This window comes from Sturnira hondurensis, unplaced genomic scaffold (genome assembly GCF_014824575.4).
Source record: "Sturnira hondurensis isolate 20B ecotype Veracruz unplaced genomic scaffold, ASM1482457v3 Scaffold0014384, whole genome shotgun sequence".
In the NCBI taxonomy this organism is placed as follows: Eukaryota; Metazoa; Chordata; class Mammalia; order Chiroptera; family Phyllostomidae; genus Sturnira; species Sturnira hondurensis.
The window spans coordinates 13,201,877-13,221,610 of record NW_028087015.1 but is presented as its reverse complement, the minus strand read 5'-3'; the positions used below and the strand labels follow the sequence as shown (position 1 = coordinate 13,221,610).

The following is a 19,734-nucleotide window of genomic DNA, read 5'->3' as shown; positions in this document are numbered from 1 at the left end:
AGGAGGTTTCATTGATAAAGCAAATAGGATGCTTTCACGTGCATGACTCCACAACTCAACTTTTATCACTAAACTATATATCATGGGCAGCTTTCCAAGTCTATAGGTGTGAATATACTATTTATTTTTACCAGTTGCAAAGTATTCCATACTGATGGATGCACCCATTACTCCAGCATTTCCTTACGGATGACCATTCATGGCATGATGGGAACCCCTTATTCAGCTCCTGTGGTCATATCCTCTTTCCCCAACATTCTCCTTTCTCTAACACAGCCAACAAACAATTGTCAGATTTGTAATGAAGGCACAGGCCTAGTTAGTTCCTTCCTCAGATGAACCTTCCTCTGGTTTACACCTGTCTCTGGACACTTCTATCCGAGGGTTCTAACGGTCACAGAGTAAAGTGGAAACCACATGGCTTGGAGGTCAAGGCTCTCTCCAGACTGAGATCTTCATCTTTCTCTGTCATGTTCTGGAAGGATTCTCTGCTCCAGACAACCCAGGTCATTCCCATGCCTTGAACATGGGGGTGCTCACCTGCAGGTCTGAAATTTCCTACTATCAGAATGTCCTCTCTCCTTTGTCTAGTTTTTGTTACCCACCTTATTCATGGTTAAACATCAATGACCACTTGAGAGCAGAGACTTGATTTACTCATAGTCAAGGCTCCCAATGCTTAGGGCAATGCCTGATGCATAGCAGGTGCTTTATAACTATTTGCTATATGCATGAAAGCCTCTATTACAGATTCCAATATGACCCATCTTATCCACTCTATTAATATCTACTCACCAAACCACTAAATGCGTCAATACAATTGTTTTGCTATTCTCTTTGGTCCAATTCACCCTGCTATCAACCATACCCATGTTGAGTTTCAAATAATCACTTATCTTCTTCACAGAAAGTAGTCACTCCTCTGTGGTTAGCAGAGAATAAGGGTGGTCCCCTTGGATGAAAAGTCTCATCAAGCTAATTGTCTCCTGGGCTGAATTTTTAGAAGCAGGATCAGAATTGTGCAACTGAACAAACATGCACTGAAGGGATCATCTGACCCATCCCTTCAGAGGAAGGCTGGAAAGAGCAGAGGAAAGGGAGCACCAGACACTTTAACGGCTTCCTGACTTCTTCAGAGTCTGATGCCAAGTGTATGAGTTTCTTGTGGCTGCTGTAACAAAGTACCACAAACTGGAATGACTTAAGACAATACAGATTAACTCTCTCATTATTCTAGAGGCTAAAAAGTTGAAATGTTAGTGTCAGGAGGGTTGGGTCCTTCTGATGGCTCTGAGGGAGGGCCTTCTACATGCTTCTCTTCTAGTAGATTCTGGTACCTTCCAGTAATCTTGGGTATCCTTTGCATTTTGGCCGCTTCACTCCATTTTATGTCTCCATCTTCACATGACCTCCTGTCTGTGTCTCTCTATGTAAATGCCCCTCTTATTAGGACACTGGTGGTTGGATTTAGGACCCATCTTAACCCATTATGACCTCACCTTTACTAGTTGCATCTCCAAAGACCTATTTCCAAATAAAGTCACATTCACAGGGACTGGGGTTAGGAGTTCAACGTATCTGGGAGGAAATTAATTTAACCCACAATATCAAGTTTATGCTCTAGCACAAACCAGAATTTACGTCCCAAGTACTTTCTGTCCACTTCACACCCCATGCTCCACTTCCCACATCAGAGATGAAAAGTGTGTCACCACAATATCCAGGTTATTTAAGTCATGAATCCAACAGAATTTAATAAAATAATTTTTAAACAGAAATAAGCCAGGCAGTGAAAGACAAATATCATATGATCTCACCTTTACCAGGAACCTAAACAACAAAACAAACAAGCAAGCAAAATATAACTAAACACATTGAAATAGAGAACAGGATGACAGGGACCAGAGGGTAGAGGGAGGGAATTTCAGGGGAAAAGGGGAAGGTCTATAGGAATAAGTATAAAGGACACAAGGACAAAAACTAAGGAGGGAGGTGGGGAGCACTGATGGTGGTGAGCTAGGATGGGAGTAAATGGCAGAAAACTGTACTTGAACAACAATTAAAATATATATATATTTTTTAAAAGAAAATCATTATGAACAAGAAGAGATGGGGTACAGCTTAAGCAAGGGAAATATAGACACAGAAACTTGGCAGAAAGCTGGTCTATCACAATCCCACTCCCATCTCGGGCCTTTATTGCAAAGCCCATGATTTTCAGACCAAGGTTCATGTTTCTTTCAGAGTTCAATGACAAGCAAAAAAGTTTCCACACATGCCAATAGTAGTTTAAAAGACAGAGCTACTGGTTTCTTTTCTCAACTACCGTAATGAGGCTTTGCTCTCTAGTCCACGCTCTCCTACAATGCATAAGTAATCATGACCAACAAGATAATCAGAATTAGTTAAGTAAATTGCCAGGGTGCTCTTGAGAAATACACATGTACAACAGAGAAACATCTCCTATTTTTGTTATGCTAATAATGTTAAGGGAGCCCTGTCTGGTGTGGCTCAGCAGATTGAGTACCAGCCTGCAGACCAAAGAACACATGCCTGGGTTGCTGGCCAGGTCCCCAGTAGGGGGCACATGAGAGGCAACCACACACTGATGTTTCTCTCCCTCTTTCTCCCTCCCTTCCCCTCTCTCTAAAAAATAAATAAACAAAATCTTTAAAATATATAATGTTAAGGGAATTAACATCCCACTGAACATAAGATTATTTTATAGCCAAAAAGCAGAGCTATTCAAATACCTTTTCTCTCCAACAAAGCTCTGAGAAATCAGAAATATAGTATTTAAAGTAGTGGCTTACTTTTGAAAGACATAAATTTTACTAAACACTGTAGAAATTTTAGGAACGAGTGTAAAGAACACATGGACAATAACAAAAGGAAGTGGAAATAGGAGGGAGGTGGAGAGGGCTGGGGAGTGGGCTGGGATGGGGGTAAAAGGCAGAAAACTGTACTTGAACAACAATTCAAATAAAAATAAATAAAAAGAAAAGAAAAAAATTACATCTTCCTAACTAAAGTACAGAGTGCAGTTCTTTTAACATTGTATTTTATTGCTGTTTTAGAATATAGTGAGAAATGCCCAAATCTAGTACAAATTTTGGCAAAATTTAAGTTAAAATTTGGGGGAAAATAGAATTCTTGAATACATTTAAATGATTATGAATTCTGAAAGGTAAGTTCTAAATTCAAAATAAAAGTCTTCTCTTTGGATGCCATTTCCATCTCAAAGGACTGATGGCTAAGAATAGGTGTATCACTTACTAATTAGGATACTTTAAAAAACTTTAGTCAAAAATGTGCCTTAAGTTTTCAAAAAACAAAATATACAAAACTATATGTACCTCTTCACCTCGAGTAGTATTTTTTTCCCAATTTTTTTATTTAATGATTTTTCAAGTACAGTTTTCTGTCTATTATTCCCATCCCATCCCGCCCCTGTGCTTTCTTGTCTTATTCCTTGATCATGCTTCACATAAGAATTACTCTGAGCTACTATTACATTTTTAGTACAAATATCATAAATGTGTAAAACAGTCTTTCTTTTATTTAATTCAGGACACTCAGTCATACCAAAGTTTAGTGCTAACTATCAGCAGAGGGTAAGGATTCCTTGAGTATCTCTTAATGATTAACCCTCTTTTTCAAGTTTAATTTCCTTCCCTTTCTCCTCTTTCTTTCCCTAGCTAGTCCCAATGGGGAGATATATATCTCTATATCTATACTATATTCTGTATCTATAGCTATATCCTATCCACATTTATCAATATGTGCACGTACATGCTTACATCATGCATGTGCGTAATGTGCATGTGTGTGTGCATGCACATATGTGTGTACCGACTTTGTCAAATCCACTGAATTCCATCCAACAGCTGTGGTATTTGGTTGAGAAGCTACCACTTCCCAGGTCAAAGACAGGGGCTTACCCACCAAAACAAATGAAGGGAAAGGATGGACTGTATCTCTGGATCTCTGACTCAGGTAGAATTCAGCAGTTAAGGTCATGGATGCTTCCAGATGTTTCTGGAATTTACTCAGGTTCCATTCTCTTTTCAATCACTTTGGCTGCCCCAGGAATCACAGGACTTCACATGGGACTGCAGGCTGAGTCTACCAGCTCAGTTTTAACATCTAATTCCTAATTTCATAGTCATGGACCATAGTGGATTACACAGACACTATAGGTAAATTGCTGTTAAGATTATTTACAGGAAAGGATTTACAGAGACTGGGTTGTCAAACAGGCATGGAATATGTGGGTACAATTCTCATCATGGATACTTTATCTTTCCAACCTCCATCCTCTGTCCTGATAATCTTTTCCATCTCACTTAGTAAAACTTCTCATCCCCATAACTAGGAGCTACTCTTCCTCTTTTTCTCTTCCTCATTCTCTCCATCCCTAAGGGACATCCTTAATCCATCTGCCCCCTTTCTTCTGTGGCTACAGTGCCAGATCAAATCATACAATCGTCCCTGGATCCCTGCACCACTATCCTAAACAGCCTCTCTGCTGACACTAGTGTTCCCTCGAATGAATTTTCCACACAGAAATCAAAGGGATCTTTTCCCTAAATGAAGACATAGTTGACATATGACACTTTGTGAGCTCAAGGTGTACAATGTACTGATTTGAAACATTAATATATTGCTATATTGTTATCACTTCTGAGTACATATCCAAAAGAAATGAAAACAGGACATCTAAAGATATCCGCACCCCTGTGTTCATGAAGTATTATCCCCAATAGTTGAGATATGGAGACAACACACACATGCGCACACACACAGAAGAATATTATTCAGCCAAAAGAAAGAAGGAAATCCTGCCATTGCAACAAAATGGATGGATAAAGGCATTATGCTAAGTGAGATAAGTCAGCCAGAAAAAAGACAAATACTGTATGATATCACTCATATGTGGAATCTTAAAAAAAGCCAAACTCATAGGAAGCCAATAATGGGATATAAATAGGAATGACGTGTTTAGAGATAGTCTTTCAAAAGATTACTTTGGTTACCACCAAAGCATTAGCTAATACCTCTGTCATGTCACATGGTTATCGTTTATTTCTTTGTGGTGAGAATATTCACCATCTAGTTCCCAAGCAACTCTGAAGTATGTAGTACAGTAATGTAAGCTATAGTCACTGTGCTGTACATGAGATTCCCCAGACTTATCATTTTATAACTGGAAGTTTGTACCCTTTGACCAACACCTCCCCACCAACCCCATACCCCAACCCCAGCTAACACCAATCTACTCTCTCTTTCAATAACACTGAGGAAAAAATTCAAAGTCTTTATCATGCTGATTACGGTTCCTCATCATCTGGCCCTGGCTGGTATTGTCTCTAATTTTGTATCTCACCAACTCACATAATCCTGTTCATATTCCTTTCACACTGACCTTCTTGATATTCCTTGAACAACCTCAGGACATTTGCACTGGCTATTCTTCTGCCCTAAATGTTCTTCCTCTGATCTCTCCGTGGCTGCCTTCTTGTCATTCAAGGCCCATAACTCAAATACCTTTTCCACAGAGAACTGAATCCCACTGGTCTCCCATTCATTCTAGCTAGTCAGTCTGTTTTAAATGTTCAATATTGTTATTGGAATTAGATTGTTTATTTTTATATTTTTCTATCTTTTCCTATATAAACTCCATGGGAACAAGGACATACTATCCCATGTATGTGCCATACGTGGATCTGAGAATAGTATGGCACATAAAAGATCCTCAACAAATATTTGCTGAGGAAATAAAGGAATGAAACATTTTAGGTGCAATTACACTTGAACGCTATAAGCAGGGAAGTTCGAGGAAGCTGACAGATTAGAGGCATGAGCACAGTGGCGTGTAACTCAAGGGCATGAGCTTGGCCCTGCACACATGTGCAATCCCCACCGCCATGCCATCGTTTCTACTAAGTCAGCAAAAACGGCCAGACCACCGATTCCTGAAGACATGTGATGCCTGGGCCGTTTCACACATTGCCCTCCAAGCAATCATTTCCCCTTTCTGCTCCTTCCATTTTACAGATCAGGAGCATTTGCTTCAGAGGAGGGAACTAAATTGTCATCAAATGCTCCCTTTTTCAATATGTGAATAGCTCAAGTAGAACCCTACCTTTCTTACTACGAAAAACATACTTAGAAATTCTTGAAAATTAACTCTATGCTACTTCAAAACAGCCTTTATGACCACGGTTGAAGACACAAACTCAAGGACACCTTGATGAGTCAGTGAGTGATTGATTAAGATTTTCTCTTTCTTGTACAGTTATCTTTGGTCAAGATATCAACCCCATCTGCACAGAAGTTAAAATCATTTCTTTAAATATTATATTATTAAGTGAAAGAATACATATTATGTTCTTTGATGGAAAGCCTGGGCTCCAAAATCTTAATGATGAAACATGAATCACTGGGTGCCTTTCATTCTTCTTCTGAAAATGTTATCCTGAGTGAGAAAGATTCATGATGAAAACGTTATTCAGAATTAGAAGTAAAACAATAACTCTCACTGTGCCTTTTTCTAATCTAAAATAAGTAGGAGGTATGTCATACATTTTTGAAAGCCTTACAAAGACAATAGTAGGATAATAAAGAATGATAGGCAGCTTACAGTCTTCCCCAGCCCTCTTTCTACCCCGAGCTCTCCGCCCTGCTCAGAGCCAGGTGATGACTAGTGCAGTTTGTTTCCTTTTCACAGCCTCTCCTCCTCCTTCTGAGTCTTTATTTATGTGTCATCTTCCTTTCTGCAGTCACCATTTATGTGTCCTTGTATCCACCAGTGTTTGTTTTAACTCTACACTACATACATAAGGCATTTCATTAGCTGTCATGGATAATACAAGGTCCCTGTTTCTACGACACCTGAAATCACTTGGTGTAAAGGTCAATCTCCAAACTTGTCCATTTACTTCCCTTGCCTCCTTTTTTCCCATAATACCCACAAAACTACTGCAGGGTCTGTCGACAAGTCTGATTTGTCTAGAGTTACAAATCTGTAAACTTTCCACCAATAGTTAACAAACTACTATGTCTGAATGGGGGCTACGGTCCTCATTGTTAAAGCATTTAAATCATGTTCCTTGGGCCTGGAAAAATAATACAGTGTTCTCACAATCCTGTTTCCAAGAGTATCTATTCAGACTTTTAAAGACTTGTTTTCAACGGTGGTCACATGGACAGACTGAGAATGTAAAAGAATTATTTAGATTTTCCTCAGTTAGGGACAGTTTCCTAATGTAGAAAGAAGATACTGTGGAATATAGTATCTGTCCACAATTCTTTCTTGTCTCCTTACCCTTGCCGGGAAAATCAGCAGATGACATTGTGTGTCCTTACCCCACTGATTTTGGATTGGCCATGAAACTGACTTTGAGCCACGCAATGCAGGCTGAAGTGACAGCATGAGAGTTCAGAGCGCAGGCTTTAAGAGACTCAATGTATTTCTGCCTGCCCTCTTCTAGTTTCGGTATTCCACCCAGAGAACACTATGGTCCAGAAAGATACATCTCCTTTTACTGGGTCTGTATTTAAGCAAATGTGAACCCAACCCCAAAGCAGAAATCTGCCCTACTCTCTGAGCCCAGGTAGGGCTAACAGAGAAATTCATCCAGCCTGTAGACGAGTGAGCATGAGATATGAATTGTGTTATTATTTCTATAGGCCACTTGGATATGAGGGTTGCTTGCTAGTCAGCATCACCAGAGCAGAAACCTGACTAATACAACCGCTGGTTTCAGAAGTGATGTGCTCTGTAATGAAAACCTAACTGAAGTCAGGTTTTCCTTTGGGACAGGCAAGGAATCATAACAGGGCTCCAGTAAAACATTGACCCCCTGGCTAAATAAAGAGTAAGCACGGGTGCTAAGAGAGCCGTTTACCAAAATGTCCAGGCTCCACAAAATCTTTGAACTGCATGATAGTCTTTAGAAAGAACAGCAGAACTGAGAAAAGGTGAACTGCTCCCAGAAATATCTTTCAGTACATAGGAAGAATGTCACCAACCTAAAATCGATATTTTCTCTATCTCAAAACACATTACAAACGAGATTCACTGACAAGTATTTTCTTATTTTACAATTGGGAAAAGCCAGGTGCTGAGGGTTTTTTTTTTAAGTCATAAAGCAGCATAAAAATAAGCTATGATCTTCTGCTAAAGCTAACATATCGATTCACCATAATCCCTGAAGGTTAATGGAGCTACACGAGGTGAGTGTCTCTCAGTGCATGAGGTCTGAATTATTCAAAATAAAAAGAGCCTTGAGAATCCATCTGCCCTTTTAAAACAGATCATTCTAACACCAGGGAGTCCTTTCTCTTAAAAATTATTTTTCTCATCAAACGCAAAAGAAAAAACACAAGTCCATTTAAATAGAAGCAATCAGGCAAAATAATGTTTATTAGAAAATATCTACTCATGTTTTCTAGCTATGTGACGAGGAGAAAATAATATGCACTGTGATTTTTGAATCACTTTTTTCAGAAGGTGGTAAATAGTTTTCTATTTTTTGACCTGAGATTTTTACAAAAGTGACTCCACGAACCTTTTCACCTCTCAATGGCCCCCCTTCTGTGTGCCCCAGAAGGGCACAAGCCCACCCTTCAGGTGGAGAACCTCCCAGCCCTCAAACTTGACAAGGGCATATTGGACAGACAACAACAACACACCACATGTTTAATCTTTCCTACTGCAATTACCTTCACTTTCATGAACGTTCTGATTTATATTATACAATACACTACCATTAAGTCAGCGTTTATTATGAAGGCACGTGTTCTAAGACAAACAGGCACATCCTTGGGTGGCTAATTTTAGACAATGACCAACAATGTTCTCCTACTGTCAATAAGCTCAGAGGTTAGTCATAATAAGGCTACCCTGACAACTCCATTCACAGAATTAATTATCACAGTGTACTGGCTCCTTTTAAACCAACTGTTTGGGCAAAAATAACCACTCTTAATTTTTATTGATCTTTGTCTTTATGTTCAAATGTTAGTTACTTCATTCTACCTTCAGTTTAAACCACCAGCCCTTAAAGAGCTGGGATAAGGTGACTTTCACTGCTTGTGGTCTCAGCATCTAATAACACGCATTTTGCATGTCTGTGTTTTTAACTTTTAAATTACTGGCACATACATAGAAACACCTAAAAATACTCTGCCATACTTTGCACATGAATGAGCTACATTCTCAGCATTCATGATCTTATCTTATTTCACTTGATTTTCTTTTTTTTTTTTTTGCATTCTTCCAGTTATTTAGGCAAGTACTTTATTGAGGGCTTGACACCGCGCTAGGCAGAATCTAAGACTATTGGGCTGTGCTGAAAGCAAGTAGCACCTCATATCTATGCATGTAAAGAGAGACAATGTTGTATGAAAACTGTTTGGAAAACAAGTATCACTACCTCAAAAACAGGTAGGTTGCCTAGAAGAAATCCTGTCCTGAAAAATCACTTTGAAGAACATCAGTTTAGAAGTGTAAAGAAAAAAACATAGAAAGGTCCTCAAAAATAATAAAATAAAATGTTATGTAATAGGGCTCTTATTTATACTCACTGTTTTGGTCTTTATGAATATTCATGCCCATATTCTTTTGAAACATTATATTTATTTAATTTGAAAGGCCAGTGCTTCAGATGAGAAAAAACTCATGCAGGGAAAATGAGTGAATTATTCATCTAAAAACAAATATTGTTTTGAGACTCTATTTTATACTTGTGTATTCAACATCGACATAAATCAGCCCCCCGTGGGGCCATGTGTTCCTACAATGGGCTCTTAACACCACAGACCCCAACTTCTAAATGCCTTTCTTTGTTTGTTTTCTCAGCTCGAAAGAGAAAAATCTCAAAAGGAAGAATGCATATCCTGGAGCAGAACGAATGAATGACTGTGATCTGCATTGGCTCAGTGAGGTTTTCGGTACTTGATTTACACAACCTCCTGCCACAGTACTCAACTCCAACACACTCCTCGGAGCACCGGGGCACCATGCGCCCTTCCTCTTCTTGTTAATAATCATCAGCTAGCCAACATAACTGAGGTGGAGTCATCTGATGGGTAAGGACACCAAGTCACAAACAGGAAGTGCCTTACCTAGGTCCACCCTAACAACTGGTGGCAAAGCGTGGGCTGAAACTCGGGGAGTCTGGTGCCAGAGTCAGTACCCTAATACTCTCCTTGCCCGACTGTGAGGTCCACCCTATACCAGCATGCAGTTATTGAACTGACCTGACTTAAGCGTGAAGCCTGGCATACTTTGAAGACCACACAAATTAATAACCACCACAAAAAGTAAAGAGAAATAGGAACACCGATGATTGGTTTCTCACTGTCCCCTATACCTATTCACTTTATGTGTGCATTCATTGTGATGCACTTTAATTACTATTTTTCTATTTTACAAGGACTTTTAACATAAAAAGAGTTAGTAATAAACAGCAAGTCATGAGCTTAAAAATGGTGATAACACAAACATGTACAGTCATGACAAAAGTGTTTTTGGCTTTGCACCTAAGAGAACCAGAGGGGAGCATGAAGGCTGTCCCCCACTACCACGGATTATGCTGTCAACTTCCCCACATTTGGTGAAATCACAAGTGTCGGCACAACCGGAGTGCAGTGGGTCAGCTTTGCCCTGGGAACGCCACCTTTTCGATCACAGTATCTCCCCTACCAAGAAAAAATACTAAGTATTCTATTACTTAATTAACTTCACACTTTTGAGTCACCTTTAAAATCTCAGGAGAAGGGTTTTAAGGATGAGGAAAAGTACCCAGGACGACATCACGGATCTGGGGGAAATCAAGGCCAATACTCTGGGTGGAGATGGGGTTTACTGAGAGTTCTGGCTTTTAAGAAATGTGGATTGACACTTGATTTTGTCATCACACAGACCCATCAGAACCAGGGAGAGCTTTTTATTTACCTGCTGTCTTGGTCCTGTCTCCAGGGAGCTACGTGGCCATGCCTGTGCTCCTCCTCTAGGTGCACTTATCATTTTAAAGTAGTGCCCCTTCTACTGAGGGTTACCCCTTCCCCCACCCAAGCAGAGAAAGGGACGCGTTGCTGCATCTGGGTGAATCCACCATCTGCTGGGAAGCCCGAGTGTTGCAGAGTGGCCACTGGCATGGCCCTCGTCTCCATCCCGGTCTGTGAATCTTCCTGCCAGTGGGCCAGTCTGGAGGGCTAGAGGTGCCATCCAAAAGGCCACGGGTCCCACAGGCCATGGGGACTTCCAGGCCCAGCCAGGTTGAAAATAGGCTCAAAGCAGAGTGGGTCTCATCTCTCCAATAATCTTTGTTTCCTACCCCCTGCACCATTTTTTTTCTTTTAAAGAATTTCAGATTGTGTTGCTATTGGAAAAAGGAAAAACAGATCTCATTCTGTTTGGACAAGAGGGGTACAAACATCTGCTCTTGTGTCACTACTATTCTTCACAGTCTCTTACCAGCTACTGTGTTTCCTGGATAGTATTTTTTAGTTTTGATCCTACCTCAGAACTACTCGATTTCTTCTCAAACTAGTTATTATTAGAAAACATTTAACTTTAATTGACATTTAAAAAGAGCCATGTGACTTCTGGCTGCTGATGTTAACCTCGGTCACCTGGCCAAGGTTGTGTTCATTAGGTCTCTACACCACCAAGTCACTCTCCCCTCACCCTGTTCACACTGTCCTCGGGCAGGAAGTCCCCATGCACAGCCCACACTCGAAGGATGAGAAATGATGCCCCCCTCCTTGAAGTCAGACTAGCTACACAAATTACGTAGAATTGTCTGCATGAGAAATTTCACTATTCACCCACTTACTTATGCACTAAATTATTTGTTTACATCAGCGTGGATTCATGGGTATTGTTCTGTCCTGTATTATAATCCCAAACCACCTTTATTTTGGTGTTTGAATGGTTCTAGCTTTTATTTTCCTTGGAGAAACAACTGAGTCCAGAACAGGGGCAGGAAACACACAGGACAAACTCTGACCCTCTGGGAGTGCTCACACATGCACAATAACATGCACACACATGCACATCGCCCTCACACATGCACAATAACAGGCACACACATGCACATCACCCTCACACATGCACAATCACAGACAGCCCTCAGCGACGAGGCCCGTCCAGCACGCCGAACGGGAGACAGTGAATGGGCCCCCACTCTCGTAGCCCATCTGAATCTCTGCAAGTGAGTCTCTTGTAAAAAGCACAGAGTCGGGTATTATTTTGTGAGACAATATAAAATGTTTTTTTTCTTTTTATAAGTAGGTTAAACCCATTTGTATTCATTGATATGACTGCAAAGTTATAACTTGGCCAAAAGGTTCATATTAATTTTACTGTGTGCATGACATATTTTCTGTGGTCATTTGTCTCTATAAACAGTTCCCTTTGATTTTTTTCATCATATTTGTTTGTATTTAGAAAAGTTTGCATTTTTGTTTCAGTGGTAACTGCTACACACACACACACACACACACACACACACACACACACACACACCCCGGTGCCCTTAGTCTTTCTTTTCCTTACGTGGCGCGTGCTATTTACTTTGTCAGCTTTAAACTACACCCTTCGGCTCTCATTGATCCCCCAAGCAACAACCAGGGAGCTCCTTTTACGTCTCCTCCTTTGTCTTTCCTCCCAGTTGCAAACCTTTCATGAAATTGTGACATCCACACAAAAACACACAATTCCTAACTGAACAGCACAATGGATTTCACAAAGCAACCATAGTGGTATAACCAGAACCCCAAACAAGAAACAAAACATTTCAGGTGTCCCAGAAACCTGTCCTTTTGTGCCACCCCACACAACTGTGGGCACAAAAGTAACCACTATCCTGACTTCAGAGGAAGGCATTAATTTTGGTTCTTTTTAGACTTCGTATAAATGGAATCCTACCACACATACACCTCTACATTTGAATTCTTCTGATCAACGTTATGTTTTTTGGATTTGTCTGTAATGTTGAGTACAATCGCCGTGGTTCCTTCATTCTCTTTGTTGTCTAACATTTCCTGTGTAAGCACAGCACACTTCAAGTCATTTTCCTGTTAATGGACATGCAAATCATTTCCAAATTTAAGCTGCCATCACTGCTACAACTTTTCATGTACATATCTTTTGATGAATATGCTTATACACTTACGTTGACTTAAAACTGAATGAAATTGCTGAGTAGGAAACGATGCATGTGTTGTGCAGTAGATACTAAGCTTAAAAAGTTGCAAGTAGTGGAACGAATTTTCACTACCAAAATCAGTGTGTAAGAGTTTTACCTGCTCAATGACCTTGTCAACACTTTTCCCACTTAAAAATTCTCTCACCTCTATCTTTCCAGAGAATACAACATGTACAGGTACTGTTTTCCCCTATTTACCTCCACTGTCACTTCACTCTTACATCTACAGTGTCCATAATGTGTGGAAACAGACAATATTGTCTTCATTATTATTATTTTATAGAATGAACCAATCCAAGGAAAATACTGAATATTCACCTGTGCTTCCAGGTGAATATGGATGGCCTGGATCCGTAATCCAGTAATGGATGCCCTGCAAAACCCAACATATTCAGTGCACATCATCAGTGGTATCGCCTAAGCTTCCCAGTCATCTCTCCTAGAATGAACTTGGTCCTTTTGCATGGTGCCCCCCAAAGGGTGCTCTGCAGGCTGGCAATTAGTACAATAGAAGATAAGAAACTTTGCCCAGAATTAAAGAAATTATTTCACTAAAAATGCTTTAGTTCAAACAACTTTTTTGTTTGTTGGGTAAGCATGTTTTTTTCCCACAGAAGCACGTGGTATGCTGAGTTACTTTCCGCAGCAAGTTCCTTATCTCCTCATCGTGAAATAAGCCTCTGAAGAGCACTACCCTAGTAGACTTCTCAGGAAGGATTCATAAATACTGTATTACTTGAGTTTTTGAATCTGGAAAGAGTTTTGCTGCATAGAAAATTACAAACTCATGTAAAATCCATCCTTGAGTTTCCTCGATTATTGTTCCATTGGTATCTCACTGTATACGGCAATATAGACAATTCCAATGCTAATCTGCTTTACTTTCCCATAAATGATGGATCCTTTGTATGGAAAACCGGAAGATTTATTCTTATCTTTAAAAATCTATGAGGCATCTCAGAAACATAGCGGCATTGACCATTTTAGGTCAGTTTTCTCAGTTACTTCGTGGACTCTTCAATGTACAGAACCAAGTCTTCATTCATTTCCTTTTATTTTAGTTATTATTTTATTTTATCTTAGTTTAGGTTTTTAAACATCAGATCTCTTTTATTACATTGATTCTGTTTATAGGAACTCCACTTACATACATATTGAAATTCTTTATCTATCGTTTATACCTTTCCCTTTTCTCTCTAATTCTTTTCACTTCTTTTCAACTTGGCATTCTTGGCTATTGTCAAACATCAATATTGTTTAATATATTTTCATGAAATCTACTCTGCCCTATGCACTTTCATCTTTTTTTCAATGTTTTTGCCCTGAGTTTAACCAATTGTCATTTTATACCTCCCCATTTTTAAACCACTTTTGTTCTGAATTTTTAAATTTCAAATTTGAAGTTTTAAATATTTCTGAAAATGCTTTAAGAATATAAATTAGCTTGAAATGGTGTATTCCATTTGCAGGGAGGGTTACGGTCTGTGTTGGGTGGTTTTCCATTCTCGTTTTTTATTTCTTCTTATAGAAGTTTTCTACAGATGCCGTGGGCCATGTTCTTTTATTTTTCTGAACAAGCAATACCATTTGTATGTGACAGGAATGGATGTAGCTTCCTATTCTGATAAAGTAAAATGTTTTTTTTAAAAATAACTGGCACCTGGGGTGACAGCAGAGTGGGTGCTGAGTTTTTTAATTCATCATTTACCTCCTCCAGTTTTATGGATATACAGTTGACATATAACATTATATGTTTATGATATCCAACACGTTTATTTTACACATTTTCTGTTGCAAAACGATTGCCACCACAGTGGTAACATATCACTGGATATGTTACAGTGGTAACACAGTTAACTACATATCCCCAGCCCTTGCGGCTGCACTGTTGGCGAAATGTCAACTGGCGCAGCACTGTGGGAGACGGCACAGAGGCCTCCCAAAGACCTAAGAGCAGCGCTGAGACGTGATCCAGCAGTCCCGCTTCGGGGGGTCTGGCCCAAGCAAACGCCATCTGGATCTCAGATATCGGCTCCCACAGTCACCGCAGCGTTTTTCACAAGAGCCAAGATATGGGAACAGTGTAAGTGTCCACCAACTGATGGAAGGATAAAAAGGATGTGGCGTATATAAACAACGAAATATTATCCAGCCATAAGCAATGATAAAATCCTGTATTTTTGCAACATGAATGGACATTATGCTAAGTGAAATAAGTCATAGAAAAACAAATCATATATAATTTTGCTTACATGTGGAAAGCTAAAGAAAGCTAAATTCAGAAACAGAGAGTAGAGGGGAGGGACAGGGAGGAGGGAAAAAAAGAAACAGAGAACAGAATGGTGGCTGCTTGGGGAGGGAGGCAGCTGGGGAAAAGTTGGTCAAAAGGCACAAACTTCCAGTTGCAAGGTGAACAGGTTCTGGGGAACTGATGTGCAGTAGGGTGATCACAGTTGTAATCCTGTACCACATACTTGAAAACTGCTAAAATAGTAGATCTCGCATGTTCTCAAAACAAAAAAAAAGGTTCTTACTTTTTAATTCTTTGTTCTATACTACCTTAATTTCCACTTTTATTCTTTTTTCCTTTGATCACTACGCAGCCAAGAGACACACACTCTCTCTCACCACTCCAAAAAGTAATGTCTTTTCAAGACTGCCACCCCTGCTCCTGTGACCTTCAGGTTGTTCTTTAAACCCATTAGTCAAGTTAGTCAGTGTTCTGACCCATCAAGGTTCAGACCAGGTATGTAGGTACATACGATTTAAATATTTTTGTTTCTTTTTTTTTCCCTGCTACTCCTGGACTGTCTGCCACTGTGCTCTCCTATCTTCTGTGCACTTTCATCCTGATTCTGCTCAGGCATGGTTTCCCCATCTGGCTGTGTGGGGAGTTGGTATATGAAAATGTATTTTTTATCATACAAATTACACAGGCATTGAATTTCAACATTCTAGTTTTGCTTCTGGAATAGGCTATAAGTGGTCTCTTTACTGATCTGAATGTTTTTGGAGGGATGTGTAGAGAAATTTAGACTGTGTGGCCATCTAAATAGGAAGACTGACACCAGAGATTATAATTTTCTGTTTTTATCCTCAAATGGTAACACTTTTTTTGAAGGCTCAATTCATTTCCACATGATTTGAAATGACACATATATACTTGTGACTATTTCTGTTCTATCCATCTGTCTATTTTTGTTCCAGAAACTTAATCTTTTAATTATTATAACTTTCACACATTCTAATACCACAAAAATTCAAATAACTGTCTCTGGATCCTCATTATATCACTTCGCTGGTTATTCTTGTTTGTGTATTACTCTTCCACATTCAAGTAAGTGACATGTCATTAATTCCCCCATACTTATCGGTGCATTTTAGGTGAGATTAAAGATTGCAAAAATTTAACATATATTTTTAGACTGGTGAAGCTTCATACATGAGAATATACTACCTTTTAATTCATTAATATCTTCTCCTATGACATTCCTTAAAATTTTATAGTTTTCTTCCCAGTTATTTTGTACACTTCTTTCATGTTTATCCCTAGGCACTTCCTTATTAATATGTTAATAGAATAACACAGTCTAGATAGACTAGTGTTAATGTAACTAGGCTTATCGTCCCATTACATTTGCTAACTTGTTGAACTTGTATATAACACAGCACTTAAGCTTCATACATGAACTTATAACATACAAACATACAGAATCTCTCCATTAGTTCTTGTGGTTTTCAATTGTCTCTTTGGCTTCTCAGGAGGTTACAATAAAAATAAGTAACATTTACTGAGTGCTTACTACTTGCCAGCTACTGTAAAAGGGGCACATTACACGCATTATCCAATGTATTTTAACAACACAGTTGTGCAATATGTTTTATTAATGGTCTCAAAAGTGAGAGATTAATAATAAAATTTAGAGAGGCTGAATAACCTGGCCATGATCACTCAGCTATTATGTATCAAGATTAATGGATAATAGCACAATTAATGATGCTTTTCCTTATCTTTTCCCATATGTACACACTAATTTTCTCCCTGGTCAACTGAAGTTTGGGTCCAGCACAACGGAACTAAGAGCAAACACCCTTCTTTGGTCTTCACCTTTGCGGAAATCCCTCTGATGTTACACCTGTCGGGATTTGGAGTCTGCACTTGAGGCTTTTGGAGAGAAAACTTAAATAAAATCTTCTTTTAATTTTTATTTTATTAGTCTCCCCCACCCTTAGGAATTGGATTGTCCAAGCTGTTTTTGACCACATACCAAAATGACCTTGTAAGTTTTCCCTTTGATAGATTAAGATAGTAAACAACACTACTAGGTTTCCAATATCAAACCTTCCTTGCACTCCCAGGAGAAACCCTAGACAGTTGTTTATACATGAAATGTGTGACCTCGGGGATGTTTCTTCATGTCTTTGGGCCTGTTACATTCTTTTTTATAAAGTGGGAATACAAATAGCATCAACTTCATATTGTTGCTGTGAAAATTGAGTCATTTATTCAAGAAATTTATTTAGTTTCTGTCTTGTGCCAGGCACAACTCCAGGTTCTGTTATGCTACCAACCAGCGAGACAGAAAACAAGACTTTATGAGCTTGCATTCCAGTTAACACTGGAACTCAGGATAGCATGTGGAACACAGCATCATCTATGCAAGTGTTGGCTCCCATGAATAGTATAGATTTTGGATACTACTGGACTAAATGTGCCAATAGTTCTCATAATACTTTGCATTCACTTCCATGAGATCTGTCAGTAGTTATTATGTCTGTTATCATGATCAGGTTAGAGTATTAGGCTGATGCCAGAGTCATCGAAATGAATTGGAAAACGTTTCTCTTCCTATTCGCAAATGGGAAACATTACAGAAAACATTCAGTCCTAGAATATACTTTCCTGATATTAGAGCCCCTTTAAAAATAAGTTCTGTCTTCCTAAATTTCTCAAATTGTAATTTTACTCTTTCAGTTGACTCAATTCTGTTTAGCTAACAAATAATTAAACATCCATTTATGTCATTTGGACATTTATATTTATCAGCAGAGACTGGTATTCAGTCTGCTTTGCCATTTCCTACTATTTGGGTATTGTTAAGTAGTGAAAGAAAATAAAGGGTGGTAGAGAAGTCATGGAGGGAAAATAAGGTACTTCTCTATCCTCCCCCCATCACCTCTGATAGGTGTTTTGAAACCAATGAAATATAAATAAATCATTAGGAGTATGCATATATTACTCACCATTTTAAACAGGCTATTTCATAAGTTCAAGTCAAAGTATACTCCTCAAGTACCAACATGGAAATAAAACCAGTAAAGCAAAATGGGCATGACTCTACAGTCGGTCCCTGGCCCTCTGATCGGTTCTGATGCTCTGGGCAGCAACCGTATTCGGTGCTGCCTGCAGAGTTGCAACAGGAACCCACTGACTGACACACATCTATGTACCCATCTACATCTACCTATCTCACCTACCTACCTACCTAATTACCCACCTACTTAGGTCACCTGTCTATCTATCTATCATATATCTACCATCTATCCATTATCTTTATATCATCTATCTACAATATCTGTCTTTTTCAGGGTATCGATGTATAAATGCACTGAAAAAATAACTTTTAAGTTGTCACCTGTATCTTAGTGATTTTATTTCTTCTCTTTTAAAAGCATGATCTTTTGCATTTTTTGTATTCAAATCATAAACTTAATGTAAAATCATAAAAGTGTATGAGACAACCCCTGATAGTTCTAACCTTTCATTTATACATTTTAAACACCCCACCCCTATTTTAATCTGGAGTCTGTCTGTGGTCAACAATAACAACAGCCCTTCATTTTTCTCACACGACTCCCCGTGTCTACCACAGATTACCCTACATATTTTTGTAGAATTTGAAGAAAATGTTTTGATAAATTCAGTCATCTTCTGTGTAATTAGTCCTTTTCTGAAATGAGTGAAAACTCCCCACTGCCTGGCTAAATAATTCATGGAAACTGTCTCTAAATCTATTCTTAAACTGAAGAAATAATAACTATTTCAGGAATTATTTTTAGGTAAGGATGTCAAAGTCTTCAGATTTAGCACACTCAGGAGAACCTGCTTCAGAGAAATTTAAAAGGCACAGTGTGTTTTTTCCAGGTATACTTAAAAATAGTCTAACTAAACTGGAAATAACATATTGCACAATTTAAGAAGAATCTTTTTAATGAAGATTAAAAGTACATTGTCATTTTCAAGATTTAAAAAATTCATACACATATTCAGTTTAGATTGAAAAGCAACTATCCTTTTCGATGTATTTTGTTAAACTCCTAAGAACAAAGCAGAATTCCAGGTATTAAGGACTGTTATAGTATTCATTTCCAAAAGTAATTAATTTATTCATCTTCAGAGCGAACAAGAGTATGCCAGACTCTTAAACAAGTGAATTTGAGACTCGTAACACGGAGATATATGAGCTTCCATCACATAATGAAAGAGAGGTACGAGTCCCCACACAGCAGATGT

General features: G+C 38.8%; 1 protein-coding gene and 1 non-coding gene across 3 annotated transcripts in view; both read right to left on the bottom strand.

Annotated features, from left to right (window-relative positions):
* ADCY2 (adenylate cyclase 2) overlaps positions 1-19,734 on the bottom strand; it is a 353,912-nt gene that overhangs the window by 254,439 nt on the left and 79,739 nt on the right. The window lies entirely within an intron of this gene.
* LOC118998893 (U1 spliceosomal RNA) lies at positions 10,559-10,722 on the bottom strand. The gene has a single exon (XR_005068977.1). It is a non-coding gene; the product is annotated as a U1 spliceosomal RNA (small nuclear RNA).